Source organism: Oxyura jamaicensis, chromosome 3 (assembly GCF_011077185.1).
Source record: "Oxyura jamaicensis isolate SHBP4307 breed ruddy duck chromosome 3, BPBGC_Ojam_1.0, whole genome shotgun sequence".
NCBI lineage: Eukaryota > Metazoa > Chordata > Aves > Anseriformes > Anatidae > Oxyura > Oxyura jamaicensis.
This window is the reverse complement of record NC_048895.1, coordinates 46,023,813-46,048,220: the sequence shown is the minus strand read 5'-3', so window position 1 is coordinate 46,048,220 and position 24,408 is coordinate 46,023,813. Positions and strand designations below refer to the sequence as shown.

General features: G+C 37.9%; 1 long non-coding RNA gene across 1 annotated transcript; it reads right to left on the bottom strand.

Annotated features, from left to right (window-relative positions):
* Positions 1 to 3,780: 3,780 nt before the first annotated feature.
* On the bottom strand, positions 3,781 to 20,928 carry LOC118165112. Its single transcript, XR_004749873.1, has 5 exons — positions 20,782 to 20,928; positions 15,932 to 16,053; positions 7,640 to 7,866; positions 5,624 to 5,704; positions 3,781 to 3,868 (listed from the first exon to the last, which is right to left on the bottom strand). It is a non-coding gene; the product is annotated as an uncharacterized LOC118165112 (long non-coding RNA).
* Between the last annotated feature and the right edge of the window lie 3,480 nt (positions 20,929 to 24,408).

Genomic DNA, 24,408 nt, shown 5'->3' with positions numbered 1-24,408 from the left:
ACATCAAGCCTGAGAAAGCAGACTTCCTAACATAGACATAGGAAATGTGGGTACCTCATTTATTAAAGGAAAAAAAAAAAAAAAGCTAACAAGGTAAGCCTTTTTGAAAGACTCTTGGAAATCTTGGAAAGGGCTTGTCCACCTAACCTAAGTATCTACAGCTAGGCACAGAGGACCCATCTCTGGAGAGAAGCCTCCATTGCTCTCCATTGACTAAGCAGAGTACTTAAGACATTAAATTTAGAAAGTTGATTTGCCAGACATTCTAAAATGTGTAGGCACAAGTTAGATTCAAATTATGTACACAAAATCTCCTCTGAAGGTTGAATCACCTAACAAGATCTCCTACCCTTAAAACCTAAGACTGTAAATATAATTCAAATGAGGGAAGGCAATCCTTATAGGGAACAATAAAACTTTATTTTACCAGAATAAGTGATGTATCACATATATATATCACCAATAGTACTACTACTGAAAGAATGAAAAGGACAGAGCAAGTTTAAAGACAATACAAAGCTTGGTGGAGTGGCTGACACACCAGAGGCATGTGCAGCCATTCAGAGGGACCTGAACTGGCTGGAAAGTTGGGCAGAGAGGAACCTCATGGGGTTCAACAAGAGCAAGTCCAGAGTCCTGGACCTGGGGAGGAACAGCCGCAGGCACCAGTACAGGTTCGCAGCTGACCTTCTGGAGAGCAGCTCTGCAGAGAGGGACCTGGGGTCATAGTGGACAACAAGTTAACCATGAGCCAACAGTGTGCCTTTGTGGCCAAGAAGGCAAATGGGGTCCTAGTCTGTATCAGCAGTGTGAACAGCAGGTTGAGAGAGGTGATTATCCCCCTCTACTCAGCTCTGTTGAGACCACACCTGGAATACTATGTGCAGTTCTGGGTTCTCCAGTACAAGAGGGACATAGAACTTCTAGAGAAGGTTGAGCATAGAGCTACAAAGATGATTAAGGAATTGCAGCATCTGTCTTTTGAGGAAAGACTTAAGCGGGCTGGGCCTATTTAGCCTAGAGAATAGAAGATTGAGAGGGGATCTTACCAACCTCCTCAGATAGCTGAGGGGACAATGTAAAGAGGATGGGGTCAAACTTTTCTCAGTGGTGGCCACTGACAGGGCAAGGGGTAACGGATATAAATTGAACCACAGGAGGTTTCATCACCATATGAGGGAGAACTTTATGGCTTAGGTGACAGAGCACTGGAACAGGCTGCCCAGAGAGGTTGTGGAGTCTCCTTCTTTGGAGATAATCAAAACCCACCTGGATGCAATCCTGTGTAACGTTCTAGGCAACCCTGCTTGAGTGGGGGGGGGGTTGGATTAGATGACCTCTTGAGGTCCCTTCCAACCTCAACCATTCTGTGATTCTGTGATTTGCGGATTTGGGTTTTGCTTTTTGAAGAGATGCTGCAGATGCACATTTTTTTTTTTATTATTTTTAAGCATTCTTTTTGTGCCAAGAAGCTGTCACATTCGAGTATGTTTACACCATCTCCAACAACTAGCGGTTGTTTGTAACTTTCTGTTCACAAACATTTTTGAGGAAGGACAGGACTGGATTTGGAGTCAAATCCAGTTGGAGGCCAGTCACTAGTGGCGTCCCCCAGGGCTCGGTGCTGGGGCCGGTCCTCTTTAACATCTTCATCAATGATCTGGATGAGGGCATTGAGTGCACCCTCAGTAAGTTTGCAGATGACACCAAGTTAGGTGCGTGTGTCGATCTGCTCAAGGGTAGGAAGGCTCTGCAGGAGGATCTGGATAGGCTGCACCGATGGGCTGGGGTCAACTGCATGAAGTTTAACAAGGCCAAGTGCCGGGTCCTGCACCTGGGGCGTAATAACCCCAAGCAGAGCTACAGGCTGGGAGATGAGTGGTTGGAGAGCTGCCAGGCAGAGAAGGACCTGGGAGTGATAGTGGACAGTCGGCTGAATATGAGCCAGCAGTGTGCTCAGGTGGCCAAGAAGGCCAACGGCATCCTGGCTTGTATCAGAAATAGTGTGACCAGCAGGGCTAGGGAGGTGATCGTCCCCCTGTACTCGGCTCTGGTGAGGCCGCACCTCGAGTACTGTGTTCAGTTTTGGGCCCCTCGCTACAAGAAGGACATCGAGGTGCTTGAGCGGGTCCAAAGAAGGGCGACGAAGCTGGTGAGGGGCCTGGAGAACAAGTCCTACGAGGAGCGGCTGAAGGAGCTGGGCTTATTCAGCCTGGAGAAGAGGAGGCTCAGGGGCGACCTTATCGCTCTCTACAGATACCTTAAAGGAGGCCGTAGAGAGGTGGGGGTTGGCCTGTTCTCCCACGTGCCTGGTGACAGGACGAGGGGGAATGGGCTAAAGTTGCGCCAGGGGAGTTTTAGGTTAGATGTTAGGAAGAGCTTCTTTACTGAAAGGGTTGTGAGGCATTGGAACAGGCTGCCCAGGGAGGTGGTGGAGTCACCATCCCTGGAAGTCTTCAAAAGACGTTTAGATGTAGAGCTTAGGGATATGGTTTAGTGGGGACTGTTAGTGTTAGGTTAGAGGTTGGACTCGATGATCTTGAGGCCTCTTCCAACCTAGAAATTCTGTGATTCTGTGATTCTGTGACAGTTTTCTAACCAAACACCCATAACAGCATAAAAGCCAGGGCTTCTGTGCATGAACAGCAGAATTTTCTACCTACTACTTGTCTTATACTATTTCTTACACTATTTATATATGCCATCAAGACATGTGACACAAAACAACCTAGCTATTGAATAGCTCAACTGATCACCATATAGTGTATTCAAAAAAAAAAAAAAATCCAAGCTATCCAATAAGCATTTATGAATAACATACATGCTCCTGTGCTCAGAAATTGTTCACAAATGATTTTTGAACAGGAAAGAGCTAAATCTGCAATGCATATTTTTTGTAATATCCCACTCAATCAGAATTACTTCTGGAAAGATTTTTCAGCATTAGCCAACCAAAATTATATTTTTTTTTTGGGGAAAATTTTTTTTTTTAAAATGTTTAAAAAAAAAAAAAAAAAAAAAAAAAAAAGATAATTCAGCGCTATAAAGTAATTTAGGACATGCTTTTAAATATATGATGTTTATTTTAAATATATGATGTTTAGGAGGGTGTCTAAACACGCTCACAATTCTAAAACATGCTTCACTGTACAAATAGGTCTGAGATTTAAGCTGACTCATAAGTGTTAAGCAATCAATTCTTGTAGACACAGCTTCAAAAATGCTTCCATTTTGTCTGGTTGAATTACAAATGAGTTATTTCATTAGCAGAATTATTATTTTGGGATGAACTCCAGAACATTAAAGCTTTACGTTTAACCTCCGTTATGGTCCAGAATTGAATTAACCTCTCTTTCTCATATAAAAGTAGCTAATGCACTTTCCTTGTAAAATGCAAATGTCATTATACTATGTTTCACAGAAAGCACTTAGAAAAATTCAATGGAATTATGGTTCGTAATATTTTAGTGCATTCAATTGAAACACTGCATTTTAAGAAAATCAGTTTATTTTCTTTCCTATCATTGGTACTGACACTTGGAATAACAAGCTAAAATATCAAATCAGTTTCTCAAGGCAGAAACTCAATGCTGCTGTAACATATCTAACACAAAGAAAATCTTCAGAATCTTTTCAAAGTCCCTCTGATCTTGTGCTTTATTTTTACTTTTTTTCCCCATTTCCCATTCTGAATTAGAAGACAAATAAGAAAAATATTACATACATTTGCATGTTACTGGAAGCACACTGTTTTTTTTTTTAATGTTATATAGTACTTACAAATTCAAAGCAGATTTTTGTGATTGCAAGTTTCATCTTTGTTCTGACTGAGAATGGAAAATTTCTACATGTACTGTAAAGAAAAATTCTAGAAAAAAAAAAAAAAAAAAACACATGCCAATTAGTAATTTCATTGCACATTTTAATGCTAAGATATTTCTTTAAAATATGAAACTAAAACATCCAAATAGAGAAAAATATCCAATACGGGAAATGGAAACTTGTATATTAGAATAAAAGAAGAAAACACCATTGATGTATATTAAAAAGTAGCTAAAAAAGGTCAGACTACTTTTCAAAAGTTGCTCATGGTCAGTTTTATGTACTGTCACTAATATCAGAAGGAAAATGGGTAAGGAGTACAGATAAAGCCATCATAAAAGAACAAGGTAATTTATAAAGTATATTGGTTTATTACAAGGATACTGTCTCAGAGAATGGCAGATTCTTCCACCTGTCCAGCAGATAATTAAAGGAATATATTCACATTTTCTTTTCTCTCTTTCAAGTTTATCCTCCACATTGAAATGCAGCTCTTACAGTTCTGACAAGACATTTAAGAAGAGTTAGTCTGTAAAGCTTAATTGTTTGTTTTCTCCTGGGTGTCTTTTGTGCTTGTTTTGAACCATTCATTGGAGTTGGCTTTCAATTATGAGCTAGGATTCAGATCCTTGTATAGACAGACCTTACACTGTCCATAAATTCTGGAATTTCACAACCATTAGACAGACTCTCTAAAAGCTTTTATGAGAAAATATGGTTTAGGATGGAGACAGCTGGTATTTAAATTATCCATGTGAGAGAAATTACTCTTATTCATTCACCAGATGCTTTATTCATATATAGATTTTTAAATTAATAATTCCATAATACTTATAGCTATATAATCCTAAAATCCACATAGTTGTGCTGAATGACCTTAACAAGCTTTGACATCTTTTTTTTTTTTTTTTAATTTCTTGCAAATAGAGAAGGAGATTTTGCCAACTGCCATTTTGATGCAACGTTACAACAGATGAAAGAAAGAAGTCAGCGACCACTAACAAGACGAGTTCATCAAACCATTATTTCTGCCTGTACTCTAGGTGGAGATTCCACATTCATTCAACTAGGAAAAACATGCATACCTGCTAATCCCATGCAATGTCTAACCCTACTTCTCACAAACTGTTCTGTGATATATTTTGAAATCCGTTAACCGAGAGCCAAAAATATCTGTAGAGACAGGGATATATAGAGACATATTTATTAGCATAATTGGTCAATGAGAGATTTGGGGAAGAAAAATAGGAAAAATAGGAAATAAAATAAGATGTTTTGCTGGAACGTTCTAGGAGATGATCTTAAGTAGACATGGTTGGCATTTATGGTAAAACAGAGGTAAAAAAGAGGTAGGAATATAGTAGGTTATCTTGAACAAGTATTCCCTGTAAAATAAACCTGCAACAGCAGGGCACGTCATTGTTCAGAAAAGGTTTATTCAGTCAATATCATGTTGTTTTTCTTTGCAGCACTGAAAATGATTTTTTCCTGTTCTCTTCTTTCTACTGGAATGCTTGTTCAAGATTTAGAGCTTAGTGATATGGTTTAGTGGGGGACTTGTTAGTGTTAGGTCAGAGGTCAGACTCTGTGATCTTGGAGGTCTCTTCCAACCTAGATGATTCTGTGATTCTGTGATCTTGATCATTAGTTTCCTTCTTTCAGGCCTTTCTACATCTTACTTATCCTGGACAAAGTGCTGTATTTCTTCCTCATTTTGAGTCCCTGTACTGGTGAAATTCCACTTTACAAAGAGTTCATAAGCTTTGTCTCAACTCTAGATGCACCACACAACTCCACTTACCACTGGAGCACCTCTCTTATTTCCTCTGCTCGTGTCATCTTTCACATATTCATGTTGTTTCATGTAAAGGTCAGTCATCACCTGTGTGAATCAAAATATATAGTGTCTTCATCCAAATACTCCTTTAATGTACTTGTCTGTGAAACACTCACCAGAAATCATTACAATATTAAAACAAAATTTGAATTTGAAAGCTACTCCAACTCAGGACTTCATGTGTATATTATAGATACTTCATATCCTTGGCATCTCTAAATGGTAATCTGCTTAGCAGTTTGTTTTCTTCTAACCATGCCAAAAACAATTATACATAAATGAGTCCCAATTACCCTTCCTGTTTCTTAACACAAGGATTTCTCCCTGGGCAAGGCTGTCAGAAGGACATGGTCTTGAGAATCAAGGCTCCAGTGACAGGTTTCCCAACGTGAAAGGCTTAGAAAAACGTAGCTGACATTGCTAGAATAAGGTTTTTGTTTGTTTGTTTGTTTGTTTTCCTTGGTTTTCAGGGCTGTACATGATAACAATGGACTTGAAGTTGTTTAAAGGCAAAAGCCAACATGAAATAGCCCAAGGATCACAGACAACTTATTGTCCAATCCCTGCCTTAGGGGTATAGAAAAAAAGCAAGACTACACAGCTCTTAATTTTTGTACCCTGGATTGCTTCAGAGCCTGGGACACAGTAAAGCTGCTCAGGTGGCTACTTTTTAGCAAAACTTACAGAGCATCTAAATGAGGCTTAGGCCCCAGAGAGACAGCATATTGATATGTGGATAGAAACAGCCTTCTGGATTACCAGTGCTCATGGTGGCATTCTTCTGCCAGCTCACACTCGTCGTGGCTCAACATTTGACCAAGACTTTCACTGCTCTTCCAAGTCACTCCACGGTTAAAAATGACAATAATTTTTAATTGAACATTCAGAATGGCAGCTATGATATGAGAATGCTCCATGCTTGAAAAGTGGAGGCTTTCAGTCAGAAAGCCTGTATGAACCTCCAAGTCCCTGAGCCTCTATGATTCTTGCCCAAGCTAACAGAATACCTACCTTCCTCCAAAGCCCTCTCAAATATTTGCAGCTAGGCATCAACTACAATACATCTGCTAATTTCCAACTCTGCAGCAAGACTTCAGGGATGAAAAGCAACCCTAGTTGCCTTCTTAATTTTTATAAATGAGATAGCTAAGCTTCAAACACAGGCCAGAATCATGTCATGCTGAACCCTTCACAGAAGTTTCACCCAGGCTTCACCTAGGCAAAGGATATGATTTCATTCATCGGGACAGAAAGATCTAACGAAAGGGTTTCATGGGCCCACCCAATATGGCAGTTGGATATTTACTAAGTACTTCTGCTTCGTAATAATTTCTATACATGCCAGACTACTAAAAGTTGAAGCAACAGTCATAAGTCTGCACTAGAACATCCTATGATTACTTGTGAGACCACCAAAGACACAGAAAAATTATGCCCTGGAATATTACTATATAACTCACCCACCACAACATGAGCTTGTACAGCTGTTTGAAAAATCTGCTTTTGTCAAGGTAATTTTCCAACGTACAGCCAACACTACACAGCGTGACCAAGAACAGACAAAGGGTTAGTAACAAATAAACTTCACATCCCACCCTCTACTCCAGTCACATATGTTCTCTGCTTCAGTTTTTTCATCCCCAGCAGATACCTTTACTCTCCCAATGCACTGATGTGTTATAAGAATTAGTCAGTATCTAACTGCTTGAACATTTAACGTGCTATTCTTCAAGTGTTAATATCACCAAAACATTAGGATATGATATTATTTATGCTTCTGACATTTGCTTTCCATGTTTTATTAGAGCTTGTAAACAATGAAAAATGACTGCTGCCAGGCCATATTACACACTTCCACGAGATGATTCAGGCACACTCAGACCTTTCAGGTTTGTTGAAGTCATAGCCACTTAACAAATTTATTGAACTACTTTGGATTAGACCCTTCTGTAAAAGGAGAAATGATATTATTTATCTTACCTAGTGTTCCTTTGGTGGAAAATAATTAGTTCGGTATTTTTAAAACAATAGAAACTTTAGTTATTTGAATGAAGAAAGGAAGTCCCAGTTCTCTGCAGTGATCACTGCCCTGTTACTTTGGATAAATAAATGTCTCCAGAGTACAACAGCTTCAGCAGCGGGGTAAAAAAGGTGATCTTTGATCTGATGCTCCTGACTCAGGCTATTTTATGCACAGTGGAAATTGTCTGCCGATAATAAAAAGGAGAAATAATAGCTCTGCAGAGATGGTTCTTTTAGGTGTTTTGGCAGACAGGTCTATTCTGTTCATACACTTTGCAAAAACTTCAAATTTTTACATAAAATAGACAAGCTTCATTATTTCCCTGGGTGCAACTCAAAACGCAGTAGTTACAGACATGATTTCAGTCTTCGTTTGATGTGTGTGCACATCTATGAATATGAGTGCATGTATTTGAAGTGAAGAAGAGTCTACTGATAGCCTGTCCATGTTACTTTCCATTAGCTGTCCATTCAAGATAATGTCTTAATAATACCCATCTTCCCGTTTTATATAAGATCTATTAATTTTGTCACATATCAGTTGTTGTCTCATACTGGTAAAACCTCTTTTCTCTTAAAATTCAAACTGTATTTTTTGCCCCATGGACTAAACAAATTCATTCGTCCTGTCCTCCCCATTTACAAGCATGCATGCACATGCACAAACACGCACATACCCCTGTGCTTTCATATACCTCCCATCCCTGGAAATCCTACAGTCTGAACATGGATGATCACACTAAAACAGTCAACATGCCTTTAGACTTTAGATGAAGGCTACTGGTCCAACAGCTGATATTTGCAATGGATCTATGATATTTTCTCTTGCAAAAAAACTTTCCTTCTTATGCAGAACAGCAAGGAATTGGAGACCAGTTAGATGAAACATTGATTTGTACCAACTCAGGAAATCATTTATTGTTTTCAACTTTAATTGTACTAGTTTAACAAAATCATAAAATTTGGTTGTATAGTCCACACAACACCATGCTCAACAGTTTTGCATAAACCTATATCCACAGGTTTTCCTGGTATAACTTTATATATGTATAAAAAGAGAGGACATAAGTGATCCCTCCATGATCATGATCTGGAATATGGGTTAGGATTAATATGGAGTACATACAGAAGTTTTGTATAGTGCTAAAACATATAATCTATCAAAAGGCTAATCAATAAATGAAGACACATACATAACACACCTAAGTCCAGATGTCAAAAAATCTTTGGCCCTCAAGTCTTGAGACACCGAGTTATCTGTAAAATTTCCTGGATTTTATGGCTAACATACACATAATTCAAGCACAGACTGAACCTCAAAATAAAATAAAATAAAATATTTTTTGTCTATGTATAAGCAGGAAACTTTCCCTTTTCTATAAGGGATATAGATGATATGTAATTATGTCTTCAGCAACTACATGAGTAGTTATCTGCTTTTTCTGGAGCTTACCAACAAATTAAGGCTTTTCTTATATTAACTGCTTTCCAAATCACCAACTGTGCTGCTCTGGCAGTTGTGTTAATAAACATTCTCATATCACAAAAGGGATCGAGGACTAAAGAATAAATCTACCTATATAACTAGGCAACCTGTTTTATTCTGATGGTTTGCTGCAGGATAAGACTTAAAAAATGCCAGTAGAAATAGAAACATGTTGACATGCTCCAGAATGCACTGGGTATTTGTTCTTTCTGCAATAAAAAGCCAAAACATTTGGATTAATGGCTGTCCATCTATCTTGAAAGCTTGACATCTACCAAAGCCCTTATTAGCCCCTCAGAGACAGACAAACACTGTATATCAGTGTTTGACACTAGGATGCTATAACTAGTTGCATCAAGGAGCTAACGTATTAAACAGGCAGTTCTAAGTATTCAGACACCTATGGGAAGAAAAGTAACCACTAGCTATGCTTTTGTTCTAACCACAACCTATCATGATGTAAATTCATTTAGAAAACAGCTTTGATGAGGGACAGTAATTGACCTTCTAGATATTGATCCAGATAGTAACAAGAGCTGTGTGAGACTAAAAGATCTTCTCTGCCTCAGCTTCAAAAGTTCAAGGATGTTGTTACAATGCACTGCTCTACGAAGAAGCATGAAAGCATTCATAGCATTAGCTACTTCTCAACCTTATTATGTGGGCCATCAAGATCACTAACTGATGATTTTATCTAACTTTATCTTTTTCATTCAATGACACCAAAAAGAAGCCTGCTGACAGGAGTTTTCTAAACAAACAGCAAACAACAAAGTCAAGTTATAGAAAGTGCTGAAGTAGCTTGTGATGAGTCAGTCTGGAAGCATCATTTTAGGACATCTACATATTGAGTTGGCAATTATATGTCATTGAGTCCAGTCAGAACAGTTGAAAAATTAAATATCAAACCTCACAACAAATTGTTGTAGACCAAGAATTATTCAGTGACTCATTCTGAGTGGAAGTACCCCTGAGAAGTCATGATCTCTTGTGGATAATTCATAAAGAGAAAAAGGCCAAATTCATAAAATTATTCATTATAAATTATTCACCCTCCTTTTTGGAGGTATGAAGTGTAAAATTAAGTGTTTAGTTTTGATTAAGTGAGGAACTGAACATCATAAATACAACATTTGACTCAATAAATCCTAGGAAATTAACTGGTTTTAGAGGAAGGAGAATAAACTTTTTGTGCTATCACTCTTGAAACTTGATTAGCTGTTTGCATAGTGAATGTGTACACAGAGCCAGACCCCAAAAGATGCTGAGATTGCATAACTCCCACCACGTTCAGCTGTGGTTACTCGGCACATTTCAAGTTCAGCTGCAAAACAGCATATGCGAACTGCTAAATCTTGGTATATATTTTTCCAGGAAGAGCTCATGAAATTAAAGAAAGCAGTGATGAATGGTAGCAAAATTGTATCTGAAATTTCACTAGCAACCACTTCCCTTCCCAAACTTCCCTTTTCAGGGCATCTTTGACACTTATTAAGCTGGAATTATCAGCTTCACAACTTTTATCATTGATGCTTGTTTATTCATGTGAAAAAAAAAATCCTTTTGAAGAGCTAATTTTTTTTCTTAAAAATATTTCCCTCCTCTCCTGCTCACTGCCCCATACTCAAAGGCAAATATGAACCACATGGCTTCAGTCTTTGCTAAGACTAAAATGACAACAACTACAAAAATCCAAGTTTTAGGAATTGTTTGTTTTCTTAATAACATTTTTGAAATTACATTTTCTGATAGGGCAGCTTCTGAATATTTTTCTTTAACCTTTTAAAGATTGAAAGATTTTCCTTGCCCCTGTTATTATTTAGGTAGTTTGCTTTTAGTTTTTGTTATTGTTGTTTTAGTTAGTTTTTGGGGGGCGGCGGGGGGGAGGGCAGGTTGGCATTGGCATCACATCAGAAGTATCACATCAGACAGTATCTCCCATTTCTTTCTGTGCTCTTTCCTGCCTGCTGCTGCATTAGTTTCATCTTTGGTACCACTGTTACCAATAAACACAGTGATAGAGTGCTGAGTAAGGTAGTAACAAAAGCACTGAAATGCTGCACACAGTAACTACTCAGAAAAGCATACAAAGATTTTCCTTTTTAATCTCTTTCAGATGTGGCAGGAATTGCAGTCAACTTTTAATACATATAAACAGTGAAATGTACATATAGTTTTCTCATATGAATATGCTAATTATTGCCCTTAAAAAGTCACGGAGAAGCACGAAAGAAAGTAAAAGCTGATGTGAAAGCACAAGATATACCACCCTGTTCTGAACAAAACTGAACACAGAGAAAATTAATGAAACATAAGGTCAAAAGATGGCTGTACCTTAGAAGCTGTGCCACAAGTGCTTGTCTCTTCAAACCCACAAATGAATTCTGGGACATCTAAACATACAGCTTGGAGAAAAGGGATGCAGAGGTGCACAACAATTTGGGAAAACCAGATGGCTAGGACAAGGACAAGGTCAAGAGAAGATTTGGTACTGTTCACATTTAAACTGAACCAGCTTCCTCATTCCTTTGTGAATTTGAATCACTTCTTTTCACATATCAGTTCTCCTAGGGACTCAGATGGTGTTGGACAATGAAAAGAGCAGCCCATAGGAATGAAATGCTATTGACAACCATTGTTAATGAATGTGGTCCTTGCATGACAAGAAGAAACCTGCCGTTCTTTCCAGCCTCCCTGAGACTTCTGCACCCCTGAAGGTGCTTTTACAATTCTTCTCAGCTCTCCAAAACTAAAAGGAAACTTTTCCAAGGTTACAATAGCTAGAGTTGAGATTGATGCATCTTATCACCCTGGGCTAAGGAATATTAAAATATGACAAAAATGAAGCATTTTCTTTCAAAATTACTTAAAAATATTACATCTCCTAAGAGAGAGTTTGCAGGCTCTCATTTGTTTCACTTATTTGCAACTTTTCCCTAAGAGGGAAGAGTCATCTTTTCATTAGCCTTTTGAGGATGAAAAAGCTGTAACCAGTTCAGTGCCAAATGTTCCACTCCACTGATAGGGCACTCTTTTGTACACTGGTTGGTTTCCAACATCATACACGCAATTTTAGCAATAAAAATTCCCATCTGCTAGCTTTCCAGAACTCAATTTCATAACCCATCAACTTATGAAGTAAATTTAAAGCCTATCTCCTGTCAAAAGCAAACAAGTTTTTACTCTTACCCTGAGATTTTGGCATCTTTCCAGCCCAGATCTACATTTAGGAGCAATATTAATTTCTGTTTCTCTCAATTGTATCTGTGCAGGGATAAAAAAGTCATTTTTCTACCCTGGAAGGATAGAATACGCTTTTTAATTTGTTACTAGATTAAGCTAATGACAAAATACTAAAATCATTCCTTGCAATGACCTAGAGTCAAACTGGAGAGGGGAAGTGCACTAAGTTGTCCAGAATCTCTTCTTATTTTTAATAAAGCAATAGTTATACCTGTCAGGTGTAACACGCAGAGAGCTGTACCTCACAGCATAGGTGTCAGGAGCCAAAGCCACATTTCCATGTTGCTTAAGTAGGTAAAAATGTAAGCCTTTCTGTGGGTAAAATACAGAAGGATTTCTACACAGCTGAATATTGCTGGAAGGATCATATTAAATTTTGCCCATCCCTACCATGTTCCATATTTAACTTATGAAGTAAAAACAAACAAACACAAATGCACAGAAATACACCTTATGCAACAAGGCATCCCAAACAGGATAGCTGTAGGCAAGAGGTAGGATCAATAAGTGCAGCTGGCACTACAGATGGAAACTCAAAAACAGTCCTGAAACAATGCATGTATGTAACACCGACTGCACCCTTAGTCTGTTGCAAGGTAGGTAGCAAGGGTAATTGAACATCTGCTAGAGTTTGGCCCCATAGTTATTTCTAATTGAGTTCTTTCACTCTCTACACCTGAATTGATAGCAGGTGTTTGGTCTAAGCACTCTTTTAAACATTTTGGATGGTTCTGGCACATCCCTTTATGAGGCACCAGATGTGCAGGTCCTGAAATAGTGTCTGCTGACTTCTACCTGTAGGGAAACTGGAAGTAATGTCATTAGAAAAATAAATAAATAAATAAAATGAAATAAAAACTTCTTTGGGAAAAAAATAAAAATGCATTGAAAAGTGGGTTAACCAGCAGGAAGGGGAAGATTTCTATTTTAAAATGTGGTTTTGAATTTCTCCAATCTTGTCAGTCCATCTGGACATTGCTTGATGCCTAGTTACATCAACACATCATGTTTCATTTCAGTTCCTATTTTTTTTGTTCTTGTTTTTTATGTACCCCATGGTCCCCAAGCACCACAATATTTTCCAAAAACTCCATATTACATTTTTTTGTCAAAAAAGCATCTGTGAAGAACAGCACAGGGGTTGCTTAGTGCAGTGCTCAGGCCAACAGGAAGACTATGACTGTCTGCTCCCTTCTATTTATTTATTTTTTTGGCTCCCTTATCAGCATCTTCCCTGGATAGTTCAGCACAACTCTAATTATAGAACTGAGGATAACAACCATCAGGAAAGCAATACTTTATTTTTATACCTACTGCCAGTAGTTTGCTACTCACATTGCTCTAGGAAAAGAGAAAAAAAAATATTGTTTACAAATGTATCATTATACAGCAGATCTTAAATTGCACTACTATTAGCTGTAAGTATTGACTATTGTCAGAGCTCTGCTGCTGCCCGTGAAAAGGTCAGGCCTTTTCATTTGTGTTCCTTTTATGTGAGGAATACCAAATAATAAAAAACACAATTTATTGGGCTGCTGAGATTATTTTTTTTTTCACCCAGACCTGCAGAACAGTCACTGGGTTTGAATCTTCTTTCCCATTAATATAGGAACAAGGTGATTTGACTTTTTTTCCATCTTGATTAATATATATATATTATATATATATATATATATAATAATTTCCCATACTAATACCCCAAATGAATAGTCTTTATCTGCCAGGTAAGCAATATACAATTACATCTCCATGAGCTGCTTCTATCCTTAGGATGTCCATGGAGAATGGGGCACTTTTGCTTAGATGGCAGATAGAAATCAAAGTTCCTTACTGGTCTATCAAGCCAACCAACAACTTTTTCTTCACTAACATATTCAAAGCACCGAGTAGCTCATTTTGAGGAATGATATCTAAATGTAGATGTCTGAAAATATTTTGACCTTAGGATTCCTTGATTTCAAAGGGTGCCCCAGTTTATTAAACAGCTTAATAAACCACACATCTATTTAAATTCAATTAACCAAGTAACTACATTAAATTTTAATATCAGGTCATATAAGTCATATAAACAGAGCTGCCTAGCTCCATTTGTACACCCTCACAATTTCAAAATAGATGTTAAGTGTTTTTCTGAAACTTAACTCGCTGTTGTTACACAAAGCATTATCATCTTCTAAATACCCAGAGAAGCTGGTAATGGTTTAGGGAAAACTAAAAACCACACAAGACAAAATTCAGGAAGAAAAGACTCTCAGTCCATCATTTTTAATTCTTCTACCACTTTGAAGGAAGTCACATGGCAAGGTGGAAACATCTTGTCCTGGTTTCAGTTCGGACAGAGTTAATTTTCCTCCTAGTAGCTGGTAGGGTGCTATGGTTTGGATTTGGATGAGAAGAGTGCTGATAACATTCTGATGTTTTGATTGTTACAGAGTAGTGCTTACACCAAGCCAAAGACTTTTCAGCTCCTCACTCTGCCCTGCCAGCAGGCAGTCTTTGGGTTCAGCAAGAGCTGGAAGGGGACAGATCCAGAACAGCTGACCCAAACTGGCCAAAGGGGTATTCCATACCATCTGGGATCATGCTAAACAATATATAGGGGTGGCTAGCCGGGGTGGGAGGGCTGGCTGCTGGGGATAGGCTGGGCATCGGTCAGCGGGTGGTGAGCAATTGCATTGTGCATCACTTGTTTCGTACGCACTGTTATTATTATTATTATTATTTCCTATCTTAATACACTGTCTTTATCTCAACTCACAGGCTTCACTTTCCCGTTTCTCTCCCCCGTCCCAGAGAGGGAGGGGGGAGGGTGAGCAAATGTCTGTGTGGTGTTTAGCTGCCGGCCAGGTTAAACCACAACACATCTAAATGGTTTCGTTTAACATGAGTGCTAATTAAGCATTAATAATAAATAATAATAATAATAAATCATGTTGGCAAAGCACAGTAAAGGGCTAATCTCAAACCCAGGAATCAACCTGGTAAATATGCTGAACACTTTACATTGTGGTACTGAGTAAAGATGAACTCAGCGACCATCACAGGCCAGACACACACAGGTCTATCTCAGCCAAAACCAGGACTGAAATGTATCATACTAAAACAGTTCATCAGGCTGCAACATGAACACTGCAAGATGTGATTCATCTTCCCTTTCACCATCCCTGTACTGGAACAGGAGCAATGAGCATGTGGTGGGAGACAACACCTCAACACTACCACTTTCAATGGCTCCAGTCACTTTTCCTATGGAGCACCCATGAGCAGTTTTTCGCCCCTATCTGTTAAACTGCTCCTCTACACCACGCAAGAGGACACATGACTGCTGATGAAAGAAGGAAAAATTTGGTGTGCCTGTGGAAATAAATAACCACACAGAACACTATGCCACTAGCCCTACTGTTTATTTTATTTTTATTTTTATTTTTTATTATTATATCATTATCTGGAGACTGTTGAGATAGTAAAGCACCAAAATAAGGCCTGACCTTAGAGGTTGTGGAGTGTACGTTGTTGCTTACCTTGTTCTCAGGAACTTCGACGCACCTTTGAGGAATGGCCCAGGATTTAGCTGATCTACCTTGGTGATGGAAAGGATGACTTACAGCACCTCTCAAGTCCTCCAGCCTTATTTTCTGTTATCCTGTGGAAATTATACATTTATATGGTAAATGAAACCATTCTTGTTTCTAAGAGTTAATTCTTAAACAGAGTTTTGAATAAGAAATAAGACTCTGTGCTTCAGGGTTTTGCATTAATATTAAGGATGAGTATTTTTTTCAAAATGGTGTGGATAGAGTTTTGTCCACTTCTCTCTGAAGCATCCTGTATTGGCTTCCCCTGGGAAGAAGGATCAGATAGACTGCATATCTGATTCGGTATGACAACTCCAGTGTTGCAAATCTGTACCGAGAAGTGTGGCCATACTTGCTAACACAAAGCAGAGCACTTAATATTTCTCACACTTTGAAAGATTTCCTTATCTTGATTAATATTTTGCATGTTAAGCATAGGAGTGGCAATAAAACTACGCTTTCCACAAATGCAGATATACATATATACAAGTACACACATATAATGCACATACATACACTGATAAACGTATGTATATTTACAGATAAAATCTGTGTGCATGGCACAAAAGCATGACTATTTTGTTATCAAATACAAACAAACATTGTTCCTAAATTAACTGAATTGAACTTCAAAGGCCTTGAACATAGATTTAATCGTTATAGCTGGGGTTTGATGACAACTGCATCAAACATGTCTCCCTTGAAAGATCAAACAATACTCTGCTCTTCTGCTTCAGTAGGCAAAGTTTTGTTCAATGACATTTTTGATCTCCAAGAATGTGAAGAAACTGATATCCCACACATTAAGGTGACTGGAAGGCTTTTCACTCTTGCTTTTAACAGCTCTTGCAAATGTTTCCATTTTACCCTAGAATAATTATCAGATTTAATACCTTCAGCCCAATTAATCCTCTGTTTCTTTACCATTTCCTTCAATGTTAAGCATGTGGAATCAAATAAATTCATACACTGATGTTTGGCAACCACTAAACACTGATCATCACTTGAAGTTCTGATCAATAGCTTTCACATTTGCTGCACTTCAAACTCAAGACAGTCACATAATGAATTCCACACCAAAAACTGGAAAAGGAGGGGGGTAGCCAAAACAATTGTTATTGTTTTATATCAGCTGAAAACATTCTAGCTGGTCATACAGAAACAGACAAAGAATTTAGGAAGGCTCAAACACACCCAAGTATATAGCCATGAAGTCTTGAACCTGCTGGACAAAGCTGGCACCTATAACCACTTTATTCTTCAACACTGCACAGCTGTTGAATCTGTGCCCATAAACCCAGGAAGATAACACATCTTCATTTTCTTCTAAGTTTATATGGGTAGCTTTTGCATCTCATCTTTCTTATCTGTTCTCTCATGTGAATTTAGTATTTTTCAAGTTTTTAATCACAGAATAAAATTCAAGCAATATTTTTAATAAACTAATACACGCACACACACACATATGCATTCCAAGTACAGCTTTTTCATATACAATTTTCAGAATGACACAAATTACAAACAAACAAAAATATCAGAAGTAGCCTTGGGACCGTGTGAGGTTTTTTTTTTTTTAAAAAAAAAAAAGAGAAAAAAAGAGGCAACGCAGAACACAAAGGATAAAAAAGACATCTTCAAGTTTGCGTACTACGCTTACAGCTCTGCATACATCAGATACCCAAGCATTACACTCAACATTAATCTGTTCCTGGGAGAAACGATGACAGATGTTAGTTACATTGTCAAAAAAGGTACTGGAAGGCTCCCAAATATTACACCGATGAGACTGATAAGTATAAAATCAATATAGAACAGAGACAGCACATGCAGGCAGAAAGTGAAAGGTCACGTGATGAAGGTAGAAGAGGCTAAATTTTAGATATATATATAATGAATTTTCCCAATTCCTGAAAGCCTATGTCCCACACTTCAGAAACCTGTGACAGAGAGCAACTATTGCCTCTTGCCCATCATGCAATAAAAATTAAAATAAAATAAAAAATTGAGGCATTCACAACTAGAGACAACATTAATGTCTATATTATCTTAGACCTTTCCTCCTCTCAAATAAACATTCCCTTTTACTGATTATTCACAGAGTCCCCTAATAACATATACACCTAATTTCTCATAGGAATTTCTAAGGACAAAACTTCAACTACTCTTTGACCTTTCTTCTTTGATTCAGTTATCTTCATTTTGCTGGGGTCAGCCTAGAGTTTTCACTTTTGGATGACTGTCAGAAATTGCATGTATATTAATAACCATTGGTTAAGACTAGAAGTTTGTATAACAGTAGCAAGTACCAGATATGTGGTAAAATAACAGTTGGAAAATAAAATGTACCAATTGCGATTCACTTATTGTCTCAACTGGAGTTTTATAGAGTTCTAGTGTGATTATGTGCACAAGAGTTTCAAAGAAAACCTTAATTTTGAATTAAAATGTCTAGGAATAGGCTGCCCAGGGAAGTGGTTCAGTCACCACCCCTGGAGTTCTTTAAAAGACATTTAGATGTAGAGCTTAGGGATATGGTTTAGTGAAGGACTTGTTAGCATTAGGTCAGAGGTTAGACTAGGTGATCTTGGAGGTCTCTTCCAACCTAGGTGATTCTGTGATTCTGTGGAATAAAGCAAATGCATTGGGGTTTGTATTCTACTTTTCTTTAGCAGTCTGAAAAAAAAATAAAAAATCATATTACAGCATTTATTACATACTTAGGGATATTTTATTGTAGCTCTGTAGAAAATAGTTGTTGATCTTACTGTCTCTCTGAGCTCAGCATGGTAGTACTTAGAACAGAACAGACAAATGGCTGGGGACTTGCACTCCTCTCGTGTAGAAAGCATAGGTCCCTCCTGGTCCCTCCTGGTGTCAGGAGTGGTGAAGGGTTCCCCTTTACTGCTAAATTCTGGAGCAAGAGGTCATGAGCAATTGTGTATGGATAGCAGTTTCTTTTTTTTTTTTTTTTTTTTAATTAATGTTCCCACACCTGCACATAGAACCCTGTCTGCTGACTTTGGCAGAAAACTTTTATCCTCACAGTACAGAATGCCTCCAAAGTTAGACATGTGTGCACAGATGCTCATGCACACTGTGCATAAGTATCACAAGCAAAAAATCTCAGAACCACAAGAAAGAAACTGTTTTTCTCTTAGGGAATCCTGCATTAATCTTTTCTTTTTTTTTTTATTTTCTTGCCAGTAAATGTAATGAAAACGTTGGCTCAATACAGCATAACTCATTAATACTAGAACCTAATGTGTTAAGCACTGTTAGAACATCTAGCCTATTATACAAGAATGAAAGCTAATATAACCATGGAGTCTGAAACAAAAATCTATGACCTTTTTATTTTTTATTTGGTAGGTTTCTTGCTGACTTCATTTTGCTGCTCTGCTTTCCCTACATTTTGTAGAAGCCAAAAAACAGTAAGAGACCATTACAAAAGGCAGGCCACAATATAGTGATTCCATAGTACCATCTAGAGCTTTTGACTGCTATAACACCTCTAAAAAGAAAGCACTTCCCAGACTCTTGCTAGAGGCCATGGGCAAGAGGTTAAAAAAACAAAACAAAACAAACAAACAAAAAAACTCAGGTATTTTTTTCCAGGGCCACAAAGGTGATTGTCCAATATAATGGAAACAGACATCAAACTGAGCATTTTGCATCCTTTATGTAGGCATGCAGTTTATAATGCTGTCTTTTCATGCATACTGTTTTCAGGATACTTTGTTATTATCTTGTGGCTGACCCTTCAGAGGAAAAGTGGGTCAAGAGATAAAATGGTATACTTGACTTAATCATTTTGGCATGTTGGGTTCTTTGGTCTGTCAGTGTCTCCTGAAAGCACATTTTTCACCAGTCATTGCAGACAGGCTCACAGCACATAGTTCCCATCTCAACAACAGCTTCAACATGACTAACTGTTGACAATATTTGAACTTTTGAGCCCTGCCATCCTTGGGCACAGACTCAAGAGCAGGCAAAAATACATGAGTCTTCAAGGATACTAGGTCCCCCCAACTTCTTCACAAACTAAAGCCTTCCACCTCCCCTTTCAAATCCCATCTCAAAAACACACCACGAATCCCATTTATTCAGAAATGCTCTCACACATGCATTATACCTTCTGGTCTCAACTCAGAAAGCATATTCTTCTGGCTCATTTCTATGCACAGCACCTCTGTTTAAATACTAGACTCTGTAAGCAGGACCTGTGTCTTTCTTATGCCAGGGGCTCAGCACTCTGGCAACTCCTAAGTATTAGTAATAGGCCATTTATAATTTGAGGTACACATGAAAGAAGAGTGAAAAGACTGACAAATCTGTGTCCACATGCCTCTTTCCTCTCACTTCCTCTTCTCCCCACCTCCTTCAAACCAGCAAGTCAGCCATTCCTCTTGCCTCTATTCCATTTTATGAATCTCTCTTTTCTACAGAGACATGCCTACAGCTATCAGTGGTCCACAGTGCAGCAGAATTAATGCAGTTGATATGCGATAGAAAAGGGAAATATTAGCGATGTATGATTACAGATTAAATGATGCAATTTCAGGGTCAGCACTAGAGAAGGCACTTACGAAGAGGCTGACAAGTAAAGATGAATGGCAAATGAATGAGGGCAGTTACAGTATTTAATGTACATTTGCCTTCTCTGAGATCTGTAGACTCTGCTACCATCTGCTGGTTCATGAAAAAGAGCCAGGGAATCTATTTTAGTGACTCTTTATACATAATCTTTCAGCTGGCTCTCATTATGAGAGCAGTCCTCATTTCAGGTCACAGCCTACCTTCAGCCTCCCCAGAGCTGTCAATTAGGCTTGCTTTTGTCTCCTGATTCATTTCTGACAGCAGGCATGAAGAAGAATGACAAACGGACAGTGCAAAAATTATGCTAAGTCCAAATAATATATCCCAGAGTAATGCACATTTTAAGTATCCTGCAAAAAGAAAATAGGGAATCAGTGCAATTAGTTCCAGTTTATTCTAGAGGACAGAGGGTACAGACAGATTGAAAGGTATTCAATTTTAGTTTTGAATGAACATGCCCTTCATTATACTTCCCTATACAACTGATACATAAACTGGCATATTCCACTGAAATCAAAGGAACAATACAGACTGCTGTCTTTTGAGAATGTGATCTAGGGATGATACATACCAGACCTTAAACAGACCTTAATGGAAAGTTATGGCCAAGTTACATTAAATAGAGTAAAAGAGAAAACAGGAATGTATTTCTAAATACAATATTTTTATTCTAGACATTCTTCCCTTAGATGAATGTAAAAATATGTAGACACTTACAGAACTCACAAAATAAACCATTTTCTTCAACCATTTAACCCATCAGGACTATTACGAAAGGGTAGGCAGGGGTGGCAATGAACTCCTTTTGCAGAGGAGTGGTATTATAAATTGGATGCATACAATCAACCTAATTCTTTGGAACTTAAGGCCAAAATAGATCATGGTGGCCACTTACCACACTCCACAGACTTCTACTTACTGGCTCCTCTTTCAAATCATTATTGCTAGCTGAGTTTGGGGTTTTGGAGAAGAGAAAAACAAAGAGAAAAAACAAAAGCAAAACCATGATCCTCAAGTTAGAGGATTTACTACCTGCTCAGATCATTTATGCTCACTCAGCCTTATTTCTGGAGACAGTAAGGTCCACACCGGTACCAAAAAAAAGCTATAGCACTCCACATGAAGCCCAAGGAGCATCAGCAAGCCAAAGGGGGCTAGAACCCTCCAACAGCTACTTTGCTTCACAAGAAAAGCCCATGCCATCTCAGATATTTGGATAGTACAGTTTCCTTTCCTGGGAGCTAACCAAGACTATTCTAATCTAGCTGGAACATGTTGTGTCTCACTGACATCACAGGCTATCCACATTTCATGGTAATGTCTAAAGACTGAGATTTCCTAGATTTGGAGACATTGGAGCAAGGATCTCTTGGAGGCAGTTTTGAGAAACGCCTGTAGTGAGCCTCCTGTATTTGCCCTATAAAAATTGGAGTTATTTCCAGCACCACAAAGCAACAGCAAGCTTAGGACCTCCAGATAAATGTGCATGAGGAAAAGAGATGTGCACATACTGTTTTTGCAGGAACAAATATCACAGACAGTCTGTGTTCATTGTGTGCCATCTAGCAAAAAGGAAACTGAGGTTACAGGAGTCAATGAGAAAGCATCAACTGTGTCTTCTGCTCCTACACAGGTTTCACCAGAATTCTTTTTAAAATAAAACTGGACACAGCTTCAGTAGTACATTTTATCAAGAGAGATAGAATTAGGGTGGCTGACATATGCTGCCTGGTTCAGAGCTGAGTTGGTGCTACTACAGATGCTGTGCAGATGAATAAAACCCTCAAGGGACTTGGAGTAGTCTAGAGATGGACTTTTCTTGGTCTAGTTCAGGCAGAGTTTTTCTATCACTATAACATTTTAAAAAACACTGTACTTCTATAAAAAGCTCTGTGATGAGCACACACACAGACAAAAAAAGAAATATTTAAAACCACACCTCCTAGTAAATCTAAATCTTTAACACTCCTTAGGAACGTGTTATCTTAACAATTGGTTTGGGGAGTGAAAGAGAGAAAGTATCTCATGAAGACAAGCCAACATGAATTACAGACCATGCACTGCTTGTCATTAGCAAGGGTGGAAGAATGTGGGAAAAGATTCAATTTGACAAAAATAAATAAATAAATCATCAAATACAACATTGTAAAATGAATTATTGATAAAATAAACCAGTCAACCTGCTTCATACACTCAAGAAGCCAAACTCCAGTCACACAGTCACCCGTCCCTATGAATTCAGTCATCTATAGGATTTTCTATTTATATGAAAGAAATTGTGGAAAAATATCTACAAGATATATGGCTATACTTATTAGAAATGAGAAAAAGCACAAAGAAGCTTTGCAATTATAGTTCCCTTTTTCACCACATTGTTGAGAAGTGCATTTGGCTCTTATTTTTGAGACCCCACAAGGGGTCTGCTACACTTGAAAAGAACAATTTTTCAATTTCCAGAGAGCTACAAACTGCTGGAAGGGGGCTAAGAAACAGCCACAAATGTAAGCATCAGACAGATGCAGAGGGACTTTTCCACACAATCAGTCTCACAGACCAAGGGCATGATGATGTTCTTCACTTCCTACAGGTCCCATGTCACAGACCAGCCCCTTTTCTACTGAACCAGCAATTATTTTATTTATTTATTTATTTATTTATTGGGGGGGGGGGGCGGGGAAGGGAGGAGGGAGGCCAATTTTCAATTGCTATTAGTCTAGGAGACTTTCATCTATTTGCAACACTACAGTTGAAGAGCAAATGGCTTTTTGCAGGTTTTGGAGAGCTGCTACCTACAATACATGCTTGTAGATATATACACCATACAATAGGATATGCTGCAGTGACTTGTCTTACTCTTAATAGTTTGTCTACATTAGCACATCCTAAAACAATAAAGAAAGGATTTTCTTTCCTTTTTTTTTTTTTTATTTTTTAAAGCATTTATCGATTTCAGTTGGAAATAAAACAGCAGAGGGAAATAAAATCCAGATCCTAAGATGTTTTATCAGAGAAATCAGAACAAAAATATTGCATCATGTTATACAGAGATTAATTTTTCCACCTGTTGATACCAGAGTCCCTGCAAGATAACTATACATTTCATCAGAGAAACATTAAAATGAGCTAAAACATATACACATTTATAGCCGGAATAGCAATTTCCCTTATTTTAAAACAAAATAAAATTTAGAAGCCAGATCTTTCAGATTTTCCCATAGAAATTCTGTGACTAAAAACAAGTGTTAGAGCACAGAAAGTGTTTAATTTTTTCATGAATCTGTTACCTAGCCAGCCTGTCATTTTGCATAGGCAGACCACCACAGTAAAAAATGAGAGTTCTGAATCACAGTTTATATCTAGTTTAATTATTTATGAATTCATCTTCCGGAAGGAATCAACTAAAATAAATCATAAGAACATTGTCATGGGAATACACAGATGTACCTCTTATAACAAATAATCAGACATCTAACTAGGAACCTCAAAGAAAAAATAGAGTTATTTTGTGTCCCTTAAAATTTCACTGGACTACAAGGTCTTGCTTTGGATGGGTTTTTCTGATAGAATTACTATTTTTCACAAGAAAACAGGATGACACACTTCACGTGTGTATAAGAAACAAATTCAACCTGAGAAGGTAATAAAAGTGCTCTCACACCCCCTCATTCTTTGTCTCATTTTGTGCCTGCAGTAAATTAACTAAATATTTGAATCACCTAGTATATCTAAGAATCATGGAAGCATTTGTTTTGTTGATATTTCCAAGCGACAATTTCCATTTTCTGTAGATTTTGTCTTCAAAGATCATCCTTTTCCCAGTAGGGATG